At 31.1% G+C, this 22460-nt stretch overlaps 1 protein-coding gene across 4 annotated transcripts in view; it reads right to left on the bottom strand.

The window, feature by feature from the left end:
- Positions 1-22460, bottom strand: part of LOC145296025 (apoptosis-resistant E3 ubiquitin protein ligase 1-like) — a 1082598-nt gene that overhangs the window by 943776 nt on the left and 116362 nt on the right. For 2 of the 4 annotated variants that reach the window (XM_080142069.1, XM_080142067.1), the window contains exon 2: positions 20746-20813. The exons of the other annotated variants lie outside the window; for them this stretch is intronic. The gene's annotated coding sequence lies outside the window, so the exon portion shown is untranslated. The remainder of the gene's footprint in view (positions 1-20745; positions 20814-22460) is intronic. 4 annotated transcript variants of the gene reach the window in all.

Below are 22460 nucleotides of genomic sequence, written 5' to 3'. Positions count from 1 at the left end.
CCCGTTTTTAGTTTATTCAACATTGTATTATACTTTAAACACCTTTACAAACTTTGATATAAGAAAAATAATTCATTTAATATAAGTTAACAACAGAAGAAATTTATCGGCAAAAAGTTAATAAAAAACTGCGTTTCAGTTAATTCATTCCAGTATTTTGCTTGCACGAATATCAAGTTATTTAAAGGACTTTTCAAAGGTTCCACCATATTGAAAATAATGAATTACCACACATGTATGACTTGGATTTTGTCTTCCAGCTTGGAATATGCTTAAAAAAAAACGCAATTCATTCTGGAACATACCAGTAGTCATTGGATTTTAAAACTGTTCCTGTATCCTCACTCTTAACTTGGAGTATCGTTTTTACACCATTATTTCAATTTTAATTTTCAATTTATGTGCTAATAAGGAAAATTTATAATTACCCACATCTATTTTGCTAATAACATTTCCTACGATGAGATGAGCCGTTCATTGAAATTCCACGAATTAAAGGAAAAACTTTATTAATTTTTTGTACTCCTTTGTCAAACAATAAAATTTGTTGTAAATCTACATGATTTTATACAGAATTTACACACACACACATTATATATATATATATATATATATATATATATATATATATATATATATATATATATATATGAGAGAGAGTGAGAGAGAGAGAGAAGGGGGTGAATGAATACCAGGTAAACAAAGATTAATACATAATCATTTACATATGATCCAAGAATTAAATCGTAAACTACGTAAATATGTGTACGATCGTTTCAGAGATTATACCAAATTTATTAATATACAATCTTTTTATTAGGGCAAGGGTGTGGGTTGACACCAAGTTAACTTTAAAATAAGATCACCATAATCAATTAAGTTATGCATCTAATCGATGGGTAACTCGATGCGTATATGCCAATATATATTTATGCTCAGATATAATGGAAAGGTTAAATCGGAATTTCTTTCCATTATGTGACTAACACAGAATGAACAATTCCGTAAATAAGTGACCAGGTAGAATATAAGTATCGATTTCGTAGATAAAATGCTATTTACGCCCAATACTGAGAATTCCACAAAGATAACTATGTGTTCATATGCACATATATGTGTGTGTGTGTGTGTGCATGCACACACATATATATGCATACACACACACATATATATGTATATACACACACATATATTATTTAAGTGACAGTACGATCAATAAGTTCATATCATGATATTTCCCAGTAGAAACGACTGTAATGTAAAAACAAATGTGACATTAAATGAATTTGAAAAGTTACAAACAAAAATAACCAAAATTGAAAAATATGATTTATTCATGAAATATTGGTCGGTTTGATTAAAATTTTCCATTATTAAATCACAAATACATTTCAATTCAATATTGCTGATGATAATTTATAAACGATGTTACACAATCGTAATTTTGTTGATTCTTTTTAAAATAATGATTTATTAATGTCATTTATTGATAGAATGAAAACGAGTTCAACTCGAACTAATCAAATGTGAGCACAAATTAGCTTCCAAATCAGAAAAATAAAAAGAAATTAAATTTTTAATGATGTTTACAACAAATGAGTCAGGAAATAAGCACACATTACATCAATAGGTAAAAGTGCTTTGAATAAGTTTCGTTTGAGTCTTACTCAATTGAATAGTTGAACATTATATATGCTATATTGAAAACGATAATGGCACTTGAACTATTGATGCATATTCGATGAACCTTTAAATAATATGCAAATCAGCATAATACTCATACTCATAATTAGACTCACTCTCAGACTAAATGACTGAGTACCTCGTTCAATGATAAATATCTACATACCATATATATATATATATATATATATATATATATATATATATATATATATATATATATATATATATATATAAGCGAGATAAGACACTGATAAAATTCAGATGAAAAATCCTGATAGATATTACTTGAAGTAATACTTTCAAGGAGATCCTCGCCAAAAAGGAAAAGCTCAATATTTAAGAATAGAGCAATATATTTTTCGTGGTTAAATCTTAAATTCTGAAAAAAACAACATATAAAGACATATATTCGATTTAAGAATTTATTGCTTGACAAAAGGAATATATAGAAGAGGTTATTTTAATTTTCTTAATCCATTAATTTTCAATAATGGTCATATCATCAGAGGAAATGAGATGCGGTTAGCAAAATGTTCAGCTGTGAATTGATGCTTATTTCGCTTTTCAGCACAATTATTGAAAATAGTTTTTTGAGTGGTTGTAGATAATTATATGGAAAAATTATATGAAAAGAGAAGTTGATACAACCTGGGTAGTCCATTATCGGAAGGAGTACAATGTCCTTCGGAGTTATAAATCCAGGTGGGCAGAAAATAGGTCCAGGGGAGAAGGTAATATTCCCATATAGCAAAAGCGTATTGCTCTTTATTGATTTTTCGAAAGGTATACCGGGCAGCCGTATACGTTGGGGCGTTGAGTGTGCGTTGGTTGATGTAGTCCAAAAGCTTTCTCGGTGTTGACAAAGTGTATCCGATGTTTGGTGGATATACCATTCCATTGTAATCATCCCCATGAGTAATAGAATTTGAGCATTGAATTATGTATGCAATGGACCTCAAAATCAATAGTATAGGCAGCAAAATAATCCGGGAGATGATATTCAGAACGGTGCGTTGGACGATTAGCTTCTGGTGCAAGTCCTGGTAGAAAGATAGTTCGCTTTCTTGTTGATAGTGGGTGAGGGAAGCCTTTTAGATGAGGGAAAGAGGAGAGTGGGGTGAAGTAGAGAGGGTAAAGAGAGAGAGGGAGGATTAAAATTGGGCAAGCTTACAGGTGCTTAATGGAATTTTTTCAGGGAGGGAGATTTGTATTTTAGTATTCTTTAAAAGGGTTGACCTCTTGATTTTAAGTTCAAATGGGAAATGGATATTCTTGTGATTTTCAATGGGAGTGTGCGTGATATGGGGTGGGTGTGCTGTTTATGCTGTGTGGATGGGTGAGCGGGTGAGGTGGAGATAGAGCCGAGTCATGGTCTGAAATTTTTGAATACTTGGAGGGTTACTTATTTAAGAAAGTTTAAGGGTTATTTTAATTTTGAGTGTATATTTAAAGGTAACTTGATTAACTGAGATACAGTTAGTTCATTACACTTGTTGTCGTAGTGTGATCTGGTTTAATTAAGTTTATTTAAAATTTATTTAAAATGTATATATTTCTGTTTGGAGGCGATCTATGGATGAGTTTGTTTTGCTGTTCGTTGGGTTGGAATCGATGTTTGAGAGACTGCTTTATATACTGTGGTTCATTAACTATTTTTTATAATTGGGAGATTTGATTTAAATGCAGGGCTTGTTGTGGGGTTACCAAAACGTGGTTGAATTTAACTATTTATATAATAATTACCTGTATATCCATCTGTCAAACCTAAACATAAGTGCAGATATAAACACATACACACGCACATATACATACACATATACATAGTATACACATATGCACAAACACTGATCCATACCATGCATACATAAATACAGACTTATATACACACGCATCCTTATACTAATGCACATGTGTACTCAATTACATATATACACATCATAACGCATACACGCAAGCACACATATTAGAAAAGGGAACTACTTATACAGCCGGGTGTGCATACATGCGCATGTACTCAAGTGAAATCCATGGACTAAGGAAACTAACACAACACCTTCCACAAATTCCCCCTGTCAAACAAAACATTCTCAACTCGAACACATGTGTCCATATGTTGCTTTTCCAGAACCCAAAACTCAACCACCAAACTTATGTATTGCTCTATTCATAAATATTGAGCTTTTCCTTTTTGGCTAGGATCATCTTGAAAGTATTACTTCAAGTAATATCTATCAGTGTCTTATCTCGCTTATGTATATATATATATATATGTATATATATATATATATATTTTACTATAATAATTAAATTGCTAAATTGACCAACTTTATATATATATATATATATATATATATATATATATATATATATATATATATATATAAAGTTGGTCGATTTAGCTCTTATGCACAGATCATCATACAATCATCACTCTGACTGACATAAAAAACATTTCAAAATAAAATGTTTAAATTTCAATATTATTTCACGTGCTTAACGGTAACTGAATGGATATGGTCTTTGCTAATGAAGCCAGAGATGGTTTCTGTCGCCAGGTTCGGATCTATCGACTGGTGTTAATCGTGATACCCTGCACTGAAGATTCGCGAAAGGATGAAAGACTAATGTCTAGGTATTTAATAATTATATATATATATATATATATATATATATATATAAATAATATTTTTATTTATATAGACAAACACTACACTGTCGCCACACCGAACACGCCAATGCTTCGGACAACTAGTTGGCAAGAACCAAAAGTTCCCGTCAGCCGATGCAATAGAGTTAATGTCACACACATACATATATATATATAAGAGTTCTCAATAAAAAAGAGCAAAATATTAATTTTTTTTTGTATATAGACAAATATTACATAGTCGCTACACTTAACATGCTAATAAGAAATGAAATATTGTTTTCTATTTATAAAAATACCCACCCATCCGTTTAAATTTAGCATTTTAACATTTTATTTTTATAAATAAAAAATATATACTTCATTTCTTCCATTTGAGAATCTGATGCCTCCATTGACACATTACTTCGTCTGACATAGGACGTCCGGCCCCTATAAACCAACTATCCGAAATACTAGCACGCTCAGCGCAGCAACCATGTAACACCTGTCTATATGAATAAAAAATATAATATTTTGCTCTTATTTATTGAGCACTCTTAATAACTTCGTTTTAATTCATGAGTTTTCCTTCTTGAATACCTTCAACTTGATGTGTGTGTTTGTATATATATATATATATATATATATATATATATATATATAATATAAAGCTGAATGTGTGTGTGTGTGTGTGTGGTCACGAATAGGCTCCTATATGGTTGACTATTTTAAAAAACTGATTACATATAATGATAGAAGATGTATCGAGACACAGGAATGGGTATGTTTGATCCTGCAGAACAGTGGTTCATTAAAATTGTGGGGTCTGCGTTCGCGCCTGGTTCACAAAGTATGGAAATAAAAAATTTAAAAATTAAAAAAAAACGTTTACAAGTGTTTTTAATATAGATGTACATAAGAATACTTTGATAAGTATGTTTTAACTTAAATAGGGATGGTATAATAAAATTGTGGGGTCTGCGTTCGCGCCTGGCCTCCATAGAATGGAAATAGGCACAAACTTTAATAAAGACTTTTCATATCTATCTGCATAAGTATACTTTGATAACTATGTTTCAGTTTGAAGAAATATGGTATAATAAAATTATGGGGTGTTCGTTCGCGCCTGACCTCCAGAGTATGGAAATATGTCACAAAGTTTAACAAGGTTTTTTAATATAGATCCACAGAATATTGTGATAAGTGTTTCAGTGTGAACAGGTATGGTATAATAAATTATGGGGTTTATCTATTTTATTTTTACTTTCATCATATTTTGCTTTGGTTTTGATACCCCCGAATTCGAAGCTATCTCTTTACAACCCTTCCTTTTCATAATCTATCATACTTTCATAAATCAGAGCCCATTTTCTGTAGGCTGTTTTTGAACCCAGTCAACGACGGACACTTATGCTAGTATATATATATATATATATATATATATATATAAAGTTTTGTGGTTAAACTTCAAATTCTGAAAAAACAACACATACTTGCCTGTTAAAAATGGACAAATGTTATAAACTGTTGAATTAGAATGAGTGTTTTATGCCAAATTGATGGCTGAATATGGTTAAATTTGTGCTTATATTTGCATTAAATACTAATCTCTGTTCATGTCTAACTGCTCATACTTAGTTTACTGCATCTTATCATCGCAAAGATCCATACAAAATTTTATCCAGATCGGCCCAGTATTTTTTTGAGAAAACTTCTCGAATAAATGTGATATAATATATTTACTATTATTTGGAAATAATTGTATCTGCAAGTCCTATTTTAAATAAAAGTATATACAATGCTATTAAGTCGTTAACAGCTGTTTCCAGAAGATGTTTATTTTTAATTATACAAAGTAACACAAAAAAATTGTAGACAGTGTCTTTCTTTGGAATGGGATGCATCCATCCTCATTTGTACTCAAGAAGACACAATAGCATCCATCCTCATTTGTACTCAAGAAGACACAATAACAATATCCAAGGAAAAATAGGTATCTTTGAACCAAAACAAAATAAAAACTAAAATGTTATATATAAAACTATATGCACATCATAGCGCTTATTATGCCATCCAGAAAAGAGATGGGTTGTCAAAATGGTCAGTATTCACATTGTTCAAGTCACTGTAATGAGAAAGGGACGCCATTCCATCTTACTAAAATCTTAGAGATAATTACTTTTTTAATTAAAATTTTTTTACTTTATTTCTTTGTCATCTTAGTTTCGCTGTTGCTCGTTCTGCTCCACATGGGTCGCATATTAGCAGCGAAGGAAGTTTCTGTGAGTGTCCACCTCAGTAGCTTGTAAAAACTCAGTAGATTCGATCAAAGATTTCTTGTTAAACCTTTTTTTTTAGTAATTTACACTCTCATGGCATGATAAACCACTGACTCTCTAAATTCAAATTACGGTTAAAAGTAAAAGAATGGGAATTATGAGAGACGTTCTAAAAGTAATGCCTCCTATTTTTTAATCTAAATGAATCAGAAGGGGTTGCAAAGTACATTGTTATGATGACTGAACTTATGCACTCATGCCCCGAAAATTTAATCGATCTGTTGCAGATATTGACGGTGTGAGACTCTAAGAAAGCAACCCCTGTCATGAATGTGCGTCAGCAGCAGAAATTCGTCATTGAATTCCTGGTAAATTACGATTAAAGGAATGAAAATTATATAAAACTAGTAGGGCTACTCAGCGTTGTGCAGGGCAAAAGTAATCTATTTCTATCAAAGCTTTTCTCTCTATATCTTTTTCTCCCCAAACCTCTCTTTCTTTTTCACCCAGTACATTCTTCCCTAGCTGAACATACACACTGGTAACTCACTTTTATATAATAGATTTCTAGAGTAATGAGTCGACGTTTTATTTCCAAATTAGTAAATAATAAAGCTGAAAAACCGACCCTCTCCTCTGTGAAACCTGGCCCAATTGACCTCCTAAGACTGAATATTTTTTTTTTCAAAATTTTAGCTATTATTCATCTAGGGCAACGCTAATGAAGAAACTATCAACTTTGTGATTCTTTGTTTTGTAATTGTTTTTTTTTTTTTTTTTTACTTTTATCTGAATTTAGAAACACACATATACACAGACAACTGGCCTTTATAAAATAGATGGTCTTCGTTCATTACCAGGGGTGTTTAAAAGGTTAAACCACTTGAATAAACTTGCAGACAGCATTTTATAAATAGTCATAGCTTCAATATAGTTTCATTTAACCTTAATTTAAAAAAAGTTTCCTAGTAACGTTAATATAAGACCAGATATTTTTGGAAGTGAATATTTGGTTTTCATCAACACAATCTTTATTATAACGATATAAAGGACAGAAATGGGATGCCTATGGAAAGAAATTGAATAATTACTAAGCACTATCCTCGAGTGTTTAAGGTCTGTCTGTACAGTTTTTTTTTTAGGATAACTTGACGTAAACTTGACACGAATTCTCCCCTACAAATAAACCCTTATTAAATATGCAAAATAACATAGCTTTTGAAGCCTAGATAAGATTCCTTCAGAGAAGCTACTTCTATCTGATTTATACGATATATGGTGCACTATCAGAATAGCTATTAGGTTGGTGCAAAAATAATGTCGTTTTTGACATGAAGTTGACTGTCCAAAACGACATTATTTTTGCACTAGCCTAATACTTCTATCTGACTTATACGAGGTATGCTGCACCTTCACCAAGTGATATTGCCTCTAATAACATCATAAAGATGGATACTCCTGTAAAACCAAGAAAACACAAGAAACATAACACAAAAAGTGAGAAGAAAATTAATGCTCCTCACTTCTTTATTAACTAAATATTTAAGAGGTAAAAAAGAATAAAATAAAACACTGAAATAACTATACATGGCATATAGAAATCAAGTGTTGAGCCAAAGAAGGAGCGCCTTGATTTCTGATAACTTTAAAATATAAATGAAACAAAAAGTGTATAAAACGTGAATCGAATGGAGCTGCCTTCAATATCGTTTGTTTTACTGGTTTTTGTAATAATAAATAGAGAATTGTCTTGTTGAAATAATAGTATACGTTTTTCTTTTGTTTGTTTTTAAGAAAACATATTTCCAATTGTATGGAAATAAATATTTCTGCAATATTCTCCAGTGTTTTAAGGAAATAATTGACTTTTTAATGGAAACGGAGCTCACCGTCAGCAGCTGAAAAAGGTTCCCAATACGATGACACAAGTTTCACCATTTTTAATTATAGTGCAAAGATGCATTGACAATTCTATATGTTAGTGCATTTTTAAAAACACCTCAGCAACCGACATTTTGATTTGTCTTTCTGCACCAACCGTGCTGAACCAGCTGAATCAAACGTTTTCGGTTCTTTCAGATTTTTTTTTTACGTCTCAATTCTGAGACAACGATTGCTTTCTGACAATTATACAATTCTGGTAATAATTATTCATTTAGGTTATTTTTTTTTTTTCAATACAATCTAATTTTCTGAGATCGGAAATTATAGTGACAATTTTGTCTTTTCTGTTTAGTTTCCTGTGTTTTATTTTTTTAGGCATAGTCTTCTGGATCATTCAAGAAAAATGACCTTTCAAAATAAGAATACCAAATTAAGACAGAATATCTTAAACAAAGAGCTCAATATCTTTTTTAATAGAGCTATGTTTTTATCATCGTTTATTTATTTATTTTTAACTAATCTTCTTTTCTGGCATCTTTAATTCTAGTAACTATTTTGTCTTTTTTGTTTAGTTTTCTGTGTTTTTAGAAGTGTACATTGCAGCATCTGACCATTCTTGGTGAGATGTAGAGTTTTCTGGATAACTGAGGAAAAATCACCAACTGTTTCAAATAGCAGTAAAGAAGCAGATTTTCTTTTCATTAAGTTTTTTAAATTTCAAATGACGACAACTGTCCCCAAGAAACGAACTGTGAACATTCTTAGAGCAAATCAGGCATTACATCTTCTTTATCATAGAACTCACAATGCTGCAGATGCACCCTTATACTATCAATCCGTATTTCATTTAAAACTTGATATTTAAGCATAGGTGGATGAAGTTTTATTTGATACTAGCGGGGGTACCCGGCGTTGCCCGAGTGTTTGTTTCCGGGACGGGGGGGGGGAGTTTTAAAAAATGTTATGGTAGGTAAGTAGGAAGGATCAAACCCGGAGTCATGAGTAAAAGTAGGAAAATAAAGTGTGAAAAAAAACAAAAAAAAAACATCTGCAACGTTAACAGTTCGGCCACCAAGAAAAGTCCATTCCAGTTGTTTAGGAAAAAAAAAAAAAAAAAAAAAAAACGACTACGGTAGGTCGGCGCGAACGTGAAAATATAATGTGAATTGTCCAGCACGCTAACCACTACACCACAGAGCACTGCAGCTTAGTTTAGTGATTTTAAATAACTTCACATGAAAGAACTACGAAGCCAAACCGGTGTTCTCTTCTCAACTGTTCCTTGTGAACGATCCCCAAACGGTGTTAAGTGGTTGCAGGGGGAGGAGGAATTTATTAGAGAGAAAATATTTTACCACTTCCATTGATCTTAACCGATTTTGGCAGTGACTTCTCAGCAGAAAAAGTATAGAAATCTAAGATTATCGAGGAATTTGAGAAATAATAAGCCTATAACACACCTCAGATATTGTTCTGCCGTTTGTGCATATTATATTTGCATGAAATATCTTGATTTTTAATCCTATTAATGTCAAAATCAGACGCGAAAAAATGAGTTCATTTTATTTATATAGAGAAGAGAAGAAGATAAGGTGGATGAAGTTTTATTTGATATTTTGTGTTCTGTCAATATTATTGTGTGTATTACTATTCCATGTATAGACACCTATTATATGACAAAAATTATATGTATATGACTACATAATTTTATCACATGAATTAATATATGAAAATATACTTTTATGCATAAGTTTTCAGTATTTACTTCAACATAGGTAGAGTTAGGTAGTAAGTTGTAAAAATATACATGGCAATTAAGCTACACAGAATATTCTGCGTTTCATTCTCGTGAGAATTGGTCAGGCTGATGCAAGAGTTGTGGTTACCTCGTGTTTTTATATATGGACATACTATTATATTTTACTAATAACTAAAAATTCAATAACCTGTCATATATAGTTTTATAACTTACTACTATATATATATATATATATATATATATATATATATATATATATATATATATCTCAAAAGTGGGTATATCCCCACATTTCTGCAGATATCTCTTAATGAGACAACACTGACAAAATGACATTTTGACACAATGAAAAGTAGTATTTGTGCAGCTTATATAACAGAAGTTATATATTTTACTCACAAAATAACTCAAAATATAACCATTCAAAAGATAAACACCTGCCAACAAAAGTGAGCTCACCCCTAAGAAACTACACCCTTAAATGTCCAAATTGAGTACTGCTTGTCATTTTTCCCTCCAAAATGTCATGTGACCCATTATTGTTATTAGGCTCACGGGTGCATAGGGAGCAGGTGTGTTTAAATTTGTAGTGCAGATCTCGCATTCTCTCATACTAGTCAGTGAAAGTTCCAACCTGGCATTACATGGCAAAGAACTCTCTGGGGATCTTATATGGGAACAGGGTTGCATCTAGTCTAGAGTGTAATGTTGTTATTATATGTTAATTTATTACTGTATCCACTATATTTCAAGGCTGATAAATATTCTTCTTTATTTTGATTAAATATATTCATAGTGCTCAACTGTTCTGATATATATATATACATATATGTTTAAAGAAAAAATAGAAAAAACCGAATGAAATTATTAAAAAATCAACGTTTCGTCCCTGTTTCAGAGGACATCTTCAGGATAATTGAAATAAAAATGATAAATAAAAAAAAAAGAATAAAAATGAAAAAAATGAAAAAAAAAAAAAGTTGTACATATTTATTTTAATGCATTTTAAAAGTTGTATATATAGACATCAAACAACCTTCCCATACGCACACATATTCGTCCTTTCCCGACATGGGTTGGATTTTAAAAAACTGTCTTCTTTCGCACGATCTATGACTTTTTCTTTTATCACATTTTTATTTCAATTATCCTGAAGATGTCCTCTGAAACAGGGACGAAACGTTGATTTTTTAATAATTTCATTCGGTTTTTTCTATTTTTTCTTTAAACATAACGTCAACCACCGCTGGTATATTTTTTCATTCCTTATACATATACATATATATATATATATATATATATATATATATATATATATATTAAATAATGCATATATATATATATTGAATAGATGTATGTATATATATATACATAATATTCATATATATATATTATAATATTCATACATATATGTATAAAATATATATATACATAAAATGCATAGATACATATATAAAATACATGCATATATAATATATATATATATATATATATATATATATATATATATATATATATATATATATACATAATATTCATACATATATGTATATACACAATACTCATATATATATATATTATATATATATATATATATATATATATATATATATATATATAATATATATATAAATGTATTAAACAACATCGCTTTATGCTTCAAAAACACCACTCATCATTTTCAAAATGCATTTCTAGGAACATACGTGGAATGCTAAATTAATCAACACGCACACACTCATCCAATCGATACTTTCGGTTTCACAGAAACGTTGGAAACTCATCCTATAAGGCTAAAGATATCGAATGTAACCAATTATTTAGTTGATATTTTGATGCTTATCATATCTGTATATTTGGTATCTTTAGCCTCGTGTGTTACGTTTATAATGTTTCCGTAAAACCAAGAGTATCATTAGAAGATGAAAATAATGTATAGTGTTAAAAATACAAATGCTATTTACAAGTGATGTACACCTTGGTTATTTCTCCTATGATACTAACATTTTCTCTCTTATTCTTTATATATATATATATATATATATATATATATATATATATATATATATATATATATATATATATATGCATGTGAGTATGTATATGTGTGTAGGAGGTTGTGGAGAAAAAGGGGAAATATTTGGCATTATGGTGTAAAATCATAAGTGAAAATTTTAATGAAAAAAGGCTTTATTCTGTTTATATGAGATACAATAATTCTTCCTTCAGATATATAAAAGGTATATAAAAGAAGTAATGATATTTTTAGATTGAAACAGCAAAACAGCTGAAGAAAAGAGAGATAAAAAAAGAAGAGGAAACTAATGAAAAAGAGAAATGAATTTGATGACCGTTTATGGATTCAGCAGACAAAGTTACATGGTCTCTTCTTTGACTGCTATATATAATATATATATATATATATATATATATATATATATATATATATATATATATAGATAGATAGATAGATAGATAGATAGATTGATAGATATACGCGCAACATAAGTGTACACACAATGTATGTAAAAATGTATGAAAATGTGAAACCATTGGAGATGTGGAAAACGGATTTGGAGGAGAAGTTTAATGGAGGACTAATATTTCGTTATTTTTTATTTAAAGAAACGAAATGATACTCTACTAATGTGTTTTTGATTTTTGTGATGCTTTCACCTTTCCATTGATCTTTCCATACATTACACACACACAATATATATATATATATATATATATATATATATATATATATATATATATATATATATATATATATATATATAGTTTACGTTACCTTTTAGTCCTTTTTTTCAAGTTATCAAATCCAAAATACAGGAAAGACTTACCTAGAAAAAGAAAAGAAAAGAATGATCTTAAAATAGTAATAAAAGAAATATGTTTCAAAAGATTCATTTTTAAACGTAAAGACAACTTAAATAATCCTAAGGAATAAGTTGTTTTTACAATAAATAATTCGAATTTCTTTCTTTGAATGCAAAAAAAAATAAAAAATACATCTATGCTAATAAATGTGCATTTTTGTGTATTTGTCCACATGATTTTTGACCTTAACAAATTCAACCTATCGCCTCATTAGAAAATTACATCTTTGAGTAAAAACTGAAATTTAGATTATCAAGAACATTATAAATTGGTACAGACAAGAAATTCAAAAATCGCATTGAAAAATCAACTATATTTGTGTTATTGTACATGTTTCAGGATACTCTCAGGTGTAAGTCGTCCAGCACGATAGAGGGAACCAATCTTCTTTGCAGCAGCCTTCACAATATCCTCAATGTACATTTTCCAGTTCATACTGCCTGTGAATATAAAGCTGAGTAGTTTGAAGGAAGGATTCTCAGGTAGAGTATCATTTGTCGTGGATATCGGTTGTTGGGGAGGTTTCTTGTAATTGTTAAAAGATAGCAGCTTAGTTTTACTAGCATTAAATGTTACCGTCTATTTTTGACCCCATTCCACTAGTCTGGAGATCATTTTCTAAGGATTTCCCATTGTCTTAGATTTGTGTACATTCGTTCTTCTCTCGTGCATGTTATAGAGCATTGTATCGTCAGCAAATATACCCATCTCGGACACAATATTATCAGAGAGGTCGTTTATGAATATCAGGAATAATAGTGGTCCAAGGATCGACCCCTAAGGCACTCCCACATTAATGTTATGCTGTTTGGATGTACGTTCATCAATGATAACCTGGATCGTCCTATTGTCTAAGAAGGATCTAATTATATTTAGCATTCATTCAGGCACCGTACAATTTAATTTTCATTAGCAGCCCTTCATGCCAGACGTTGTAAAAGGTCTCTAATATATCAAAGGCTACAGCCCTGGCTTTTTTCGCATTATCTAGTGCATTGTATATGCATTCAGAGATGACTATTAAAATATCTGTAGTAGAACGACCTTACCTAAATCCATACTGTTTGAGAGAGAGAAGATTAGCTTTTGCAAGGTGGTCAACTAGTGTTTGATTGATTCTCAAAGATTTTAGCAAAGAGAGGGAGGAGACTGATAGGACGATAACTGAGAGGATTAGTCTATTCACCAGAATTCTTGTACACTGGTACTACAGAGGCCATCTGCCAGCTATTAGAGAAGCAGGATTCAGCCAGGCATTTGTTGTAGAGTTTGGAAAGTATGGGGGCTAGCTCAGCTGAAGATTTCTTAATTAGTATAACAGAGATGAGATTAGGCCCACACGTCTTGGAGGGGTCTAAGTATTTTATGATATCGCGGATATGAGAAGGGGTGATTTTCAGATCATGAAGTGTGACTTTAGTTCACAGAAGAAAATTTGGGAGGGAGTTATTTGTTGGCTCTAAGGTGGAGTTGGGGGCAAATCGCCGGGCAATCAGATCGGCCTTCTCAGTTGCCATGCATGCGATCTTCTAGTTGTTAGATAGTGGTGGAATTACTGATTGTTCTTTATTCACTACACTATTATAGATTTTCTAGAAATCATGAGTTCCTATCTTTTGCGATTCTTCGTTATTTCAGCATGCTTTCTTTTGGCTGTCACTATTTCTCTCTTACAATGATTTCTATAAATGTTTATCTATTTGTATTTGACTTATGATGGACGAACCGGCAGAATGTCTGCTGTTTTTATGCAATGGCATCTGCACAATCTGTTGTGAACCATGTTTGCTCAAGTTTGGGACTTCCAAGCTTCAAAAAAATTATATGGAAAATAAAAATTTTCTTCTGTGTGTACTACACAGTTTAAACTTTTTTTCATCCACAAATGAAGTCTAGTTCTGTTTTCATTAGCGCACAATGTAACTTAAAAAACAGACATCTTTTTTTGTATTGAGACAAATTGTGACCATACGGTCTTGCTATTTTCACAGGAGGATAAGTAAACCCAAACCCAAATTTATCACAAAATTCATTCATCATTTTGTTATAGATAATTAGTGCATAGACAGAAATTTAGAAATTATTTATAAGGTGCATCATAACATGTTTTGAAAACATCAAATCAATAGCTGTTTACAAATGAAGTTTTGCAAACGCAGCAATCATTTTATTATAATCTTCATCACAGATTCTCCAAGTCCTTCCAGTGCTTGTTATAGGTGTTTGTATAGAAAATATGTTTTTTTTTTTATTAAGACATCACAACTATTACCACCTTCTGGAAGTGCATAAATTGAACATCTACATCAACTTTGTTCACCAGTCATATGTGTAGAAAGTATATATGGATAATGAAGCTATAAAGGTTGTTGAGAAGTTTTATTACCTTGCATTGTGAGAAATTATATGAGTATGATACAATGAATTTGAATTTTAAAGAGAGGCTTAGTTCTGATGACCTCAGACGAAGATTTAATCTGGATAGTATAGAGAGATGTGTACAGACATGACCACATTGAAAGAATGGATGAAAGTTCTTGGGTTAGAACAACAGTTGAGGTAGCAGGTTCAGTTCATAAGAAATCAAGAAAAACGAGGAAGGAAATGATAAAAATAGATCTGAGTAAAAGAGGGAAAAAGAAACACCTGTCCAGAGATAGATTAGTTTGGAAATCAATTTATTGAAGCCGTCTAATGTATGTCAGCATGTAAAATGTATATTAAGCCAAATGAGATGATCATAATAATATGATGATATAATAATTTAATAAATGTTCCCAATTTGTTTTAAACTCATCTTTATCCATACAGTTGTTTCTGCACATTTACAAAACACATTTTTTTAATAATAAATTCAAGACGATTACACAAGGCTTGTTCGGTGATTGTTTTATCATTCATTAAATTAACTCTCCCAAAACATTTCCATTAGCATCAAAATTGCTCTCTTTGTTTTATTTACAGTCTCTTTTTCCCAAAGTAGAACATAGAGAATCTGTACAAATGTATAAATATGAATTCACGTTTAAACATGCTATATATAAGAAATAAACAGGTGTTCTCCAAGGTGTTCTAACCTAGTATGTAATATTCAGGAGAGGTGTGGTTGGAGATTGCGCAACTCTTGCCACCATACAGTGGGTATCGATTCAGTGGGTATCCATAGTCTTTCAAGACCATTCAGTGGATATCCATAGTCTGTCAAGATTGAACAGAGCCTTATAATATTTGTTAGCCTACTAGTAAAATAGAATAAGATCGCAACTAGAACAATATAACCATAAGCACAACGTGATATACTCGTTTTTATATGCACTTTGATATTTCCAATCTCATTGTTCATTGTCACACTTGAGTGTCTTTATAGCAGAAATAAAATAATAAACTGAATTATATTCTTTGAAGAATCTTTCAAATGCAACTTGTTTTTTCTCTATTATAACAATATAAAACAGTTTTAGATTATTTAAACTACTATTCTCACCTTAGTTATCATATTCACAACGTTTCGACCTTCTACAGACGATCTTTCAAACGTGAAAGCATAATAGGTAAGCTAAGGACAAGCTTAGAGAATTTCTAACTGGGCGTTTTCTTTATCCATGAGGTAGATTGTTCTTGCTTCGTCAGTTATAACGAGGTATAAGTTAATGTTAATTTTATGTCATTCTTCATTGTTATTGCCAGTATTAATGATAGAACCTTCAAACTCAAAAAAAGTCATTTAATAAAGATTGTTAACTAATGTATTTTCTGTTATGCCCACGTGTGCAATTCTAGTAAGAACTAAGATTAACATAAAATTGAAATATTTTTTTAATGTAAAAAGAGAAAGAGAGGAAAGGAAAAAACAAGGCAAAAAAAAACAAAAACAAACTATAAACAAATACAGATCTACACAATCATTACATAGTTATCCCCTTAATTATAAAATTGAAACTTTTGCTCAATCATGACTGACCGACTTAGATTAATCTACTCAAGTATCCGAGGTTGATATTAAAATTCTCAAGTTAAACTAAGAACAGTAGTACGAATAATCTTATCAATAACAAAACAGTTTGTAAAAGAAAATATATTGTTTTAAATTGTAAGAAAAAGAAAAGAATATCTATTTATTTGCTCCCCACAGGAGCCAGATAGACACAATAATTAGTTTTTAATGTGAGGCAAATACAGCTCCTCCAAAACAGAGAAACTCATGATTGGGACAAAAATTAAAATTGACTCTGTCTAAAAAAATTCTCCTTCATTGATCGAGAAAAGAAAAGATGAAATGTAGTATCAGAATGGATACATTTTTCCTCTAAGCAAAGCCCAGCATGAAAATTTGTCCTCTTAAATAAAGCATGTTCATTTTGAGGTTGGATTTATTGAAGCCTTGAATCGTTATAAGTCTGATATAGCAACAGAGTGTAAACCTGTGAGACCAATAAACTATATATACGTAGAACAGGTACTACACCTTATCTATTCTTTATATAATAAAATAATATATAGCATGATCAAATTAGGCACAGAGCCATCAAAAGTGTGGGAACAATGGAGGTCGTTGGTCATCGTTTGTCTAAAGTGATAAAAATGTCAGTCACGAATATACCATATTTACTTTAGAGACCATACTACTTAAAATATCCTCAAATTTGATGAAATTCTATTTTTCATATATATATATATATATATATATATATATATATATATATATATATATATATATATACTAGCAGTTTAGTCCAGCTTTGCTGGGACCCTATGCACTGTTCATAAGTTTATGTGCACATGTATATATATATATATATATATATATATATATATATATATATATAAGTTTGACTCATGTCCAAGGAACCTACATCTAAAATTTCAAGTGTTTAGACCCAAAATTGGCGGAGGAGTTTGATAGAGTTTCCAAAGGTCAAATCGTTGAACTTTGACCCCTTGACAACCAAATTTCTGGCCGAAAACCGATTAAAAACATTTTCCAAATCTCAATACCCCTTATGTCAAATCTCGAGTCTGCAGACTGAAAATTGACAGAGTAATTTGGTAGGGAAATGTACATACACAGACAGACACACAGACAATTTCACTTTTACATATATACTAGTGCGGGTGCCCGGCGTTTCCTGGGTGTAAAACAAAAAAAAATTTGGTAGGGAGGTGGGCTTGAACCTGAAGTCTTGAGTCAAATAGCCTGACAACTTACCACAACGCTTCGCGGGCAGAAGTGAGGAAATTTGAAATTAAACGTTTAAAAAAAACAGGTGTTTAAACGAACGTGAACGTGTGGTTTTCTAGGTCAAACATCACGCTATAGTAGTAGAGAAAATGAAATCACAGCGCAAATTTTGTAACATAAAAGATTCAGACGACCTCATTTCGTAAACCGGACATATTATAATCTAGATAGTATATAAAAAGTTGTAAGATTTAATGACCCCCCCCCACCCCAAGAGCCCCCCTCATCCTCGAAAAAAGCCTTTGGCGGACATACAAAAAAAATGCACACACACACACACACACACACACACACACAAACACACATTTTCGCTTTTATATTCTACATGGTAGCTTCCTTCAGTCTTTAACAGACTATGCCCACCCACTTTGTGCATGGAATTTTTGTGGCAAGAGTTGCGCAATCTCTAACCACACCTCTCCTGAGTCAACGTTGTTAAATACCAGTGGCAAGTGGAGATTCATAACTGGTAACAATGCTGAGATGAGCGCAGAGCACATACAGCACCTAGAATTCCTAGGTGATTACCCATCTGGTACAAACAAAGCTCAACATTGCTTAACTGATGAGAACCGGTCTGTCAATAAGATTATGCCATATATACACACATATATATATACAGATATATATCCGTACACACACATATATGTATCCACACACATACATATAATATATATATAAGGCACTGTATGTGAGAGTGTGAGTTCGTTCCCTATAAACTCTGGAATGGCTGGGCCGATTAAAAAAAAAAATTCATACAAATTTAATTCATGTATCTGGAAGTGTTCTTAGATAGGTTTTACATAGGCATACCTCTGGTAGGTATTGAAAATCAACAATCGGAAAAATATGATTAAAGAAGCAACAGTCCATTTTGACCAAAGTTTATGCTCTTACATTGGATGTGCATTTAAGAAGTTTTATTTCTACATAAATAGAAGGGCCAGATGTATAAAATAAACAGAAGGTTCTCTAATAAGTTAGAAATGCGTTCAAAATGAATGTTTCTGTTTAGAGCACAACTGAATTATAATACTTGACTTTGGCATTTTTAACTTAAATTCAAGCCTTTTTATAAAAATAATTTTATAAAATCAACAGTAGGTTCTCTACAGTGCAATGCAGACAGTATATTGTAAGATAAGTCACATGTGAATCTTCCTCCCAGTGCACAGTGATTGGCCACTGACTAGAGCAGGTAATCAATCGAGTTGATTGCAAAATATGCGATTTAACCAAATACATATTTAATATGTGGATATATGTCTTGATTTTTTTTAAATATTATATATATATATAATATTTTCACAAAATCAAGACAATAAAATAGAAAAATAAGAGCATCATAGTGTGTACTTTCATATTTGTTACAATTGTTTCATGCCCATTCAGAGAATTTCAAATTTTATGTCGTTGAAAAATATTCCAAAAATAGCCTCTCTTCAGACGGTTAAATACACTGTTTAGGCATATATGAACAAATTTCTCATCTCTATTTAAGAGATCAAGCAATTGAATCTACCTCTACTCCACTTTTCTAAATTTTATTTATTTTCCATGAGCCGTGGATTTTATAAATCGCCTTATTTTCATATTTCTACTTTTTAAATTATATTTCAACCAATTATCCATTTTAATGTTACTCTAATCCTCTGTGTGTTTTTATAAATTAAGTATTTATTTTTCTCCTTCAAATTATTTATTTAATTAGTTTATTTTCTAAATACTAAACTGCACCCACAAATTCTGGTTTAAATTCACATGTTCCAACTATATTCTCCTTGATCTATGATAGTTTTGTATCAGTTTTTGTTTACATCTATGATATCATAATTGATTTTGCTTAATATTTTATTTCTAAGAAAGGAATTGTAATTAAAAGGTTGATTCGAAAAATTATTAATTAAAATTAACTTCACTACAAACTCGTTATGTCATTAATTTAAATTTGAAATTTATCTTTTAATTTTTATCATCATATAAGTAATCAATGTTAATATTTCTTTTATTTTTCTCTTCAATAACATTCTTAAAAGTTTAATGTTGTAAAGGAGATAACTGTGTTTATTCAATTTTTATCAATTTACCAATCTCACTAAGTTTTATGCATTCATATTTTAATATTTTGTCCCCAAGACGAGAGCCATTCATTTCAATTGATGCCAGATGGGGATAAGAACGTTGATGATGTAAAGATAAAAGCTTGGTTTTAGATGGATTAAAAGTAACAAGCCACCTCTTTCTCCATTGTACCACTTGCTCAAGATCAGAGGAGAGAGAATCAGAGAGAACTTGGTTGTTTACGATCTTAGATGTGCTACCATACATAGTAGTGTCATCAGCATAAATGTCTACGAATGATTACTGGTAATAATGGGTGTCTTACCAGACAACTGACATGTATTAATCCTTATCCTCGAGTGACCTTCGGACCTTGATAAGTGGTGACCAACCCTGATAAAAAACAAAGATGGAAACAAAGTAGAAAAATGTGTAAATGGACTTTTTACCATTTATGCTTCAGTATACGATGTAAAAATGGTAACATCGCTTCTTTTCTTTTTCCTTTTACTACTTAGCACTTTACAAATTTACCTACTGTGGTCACAGGACAAAAAGATAGACAGTGCCTTCAAGTGTTTCATCATAAATATATTCATCTCAGATTACAACACACACTTATAATGATGATGCTGCTGCTGATGATGATGATCTGATGACGACGACAACAACAAACAATAAGGCATTGACGCATACATACATTTTTTCAACGAACCGGTTTTCTTTTCAGGAGAAAACTTTATAGATATTGAAATGTTCTACTTGTATATCTCCAGATACCTATATGCATATATATTTTTACACCTACATAAATACACACAGCAGGACACACGCATGAATATGTATGTACTTATACCAAAAAGATTAACATCAGCCTGGACAGTATTTCCCTGCAGGCTACATCATAAAAAAATAATCATAACCCCTTCTCCCCAAAACACACACAAAAAAAAAAAAAAAAAAAAAAAAAAAAACAGAACATTAAATCAATAATCAACTCTCAGTAGAGAAAAATTTATATCTTAATGCTATATTCTGTCTTGGAAAAAATGCTTGTTTTTTTATTTAGCAGGACACAATTTTTATCTTGAAGCAAGCACAAAGATCTTTTTCCTTGAAATGTTAATCCACTCACACACACACTTGAAAATAATTTATTTTTTGGCTTCTATTCAGACAAAATTCATCTTTAGGTGATTTTAATCTCATCCAACTAATTTTAGCCAAGTTGATCTTTAATGTCGCTCTTTCTAAAACAAATTTATTTTCAATTCTAGTTCTAAAGAATACTTTTTAAATACACAAAAACTGTCCAAGGCAAGTACATAGACTGACTGATTACAAAGACTCTCTTATAGGTATTCTGATAGGGACTGACTTAGCCTCATAAAAATTAAAATAGGAACTGACTAACAGATTTTTTAATAAAAATTTTAATACTAACCGACTCACGGAGCCTCTTATAGAGACTTTAATAGGGACTGACTAATTTATAGGGCCACTTGTAGGAACTGAAATGATTCACAGTGCTTCTTATAGATATTTTTATAAGAACTAACTTTTTTACAGAACCTATTATGGAAATTTTATATGCATCTAGATGAGTCCATTCAATCTGCACATTTAGCAATAAAATATTATTTCAGAATGATATTTAATTTATCAAAAGAAGCCAGCATTTATGAAAGCCAGATACCACTCAAGGATAAATAGTAAGGTCGCTGGAAAGATGGTGGGATCCTTCTACCGCTCCAGAAGATATCTCACTACTGATGCAATTCTCTATCTATATAAAAGCCAAGTACGTCCAAGGATGGAATACTGTTGTCATATCTGGGCAGGAGCTGCTAAAAACATTCTATCCTGCCTTGACAGAGTACAAAATAGACTTCGTGGCTTAGTGGGGGATGCCCTTTTCTCTACCCTGCAACCTCTCTCCCACAGAAGAGACGTTGCGAACCAGTCTTTTTTTATCGTTATTTTCATGGCAGGTGCTCGTCTGAACTCCAATCTCTGGTCCCCCCTCGCCAATCTTTCACG

This window comes from Euprymna scolopes, chromosome 16 (assembly GCF_053919585.1).
Source record: "Euprymna scolopes isolate OS-2025 chromosome 16, ASM5391958v1, whole genome shotgun sequence".
NCBI lineage: Eukaryota > Metazoa > Mollusca > Cephalopoda > Sepiida > Sepiolidae > Euprymna > Euprymna scolopes.
This window is presented reverse-complemented; position numbering and strand designations above follow the sequence as displayed.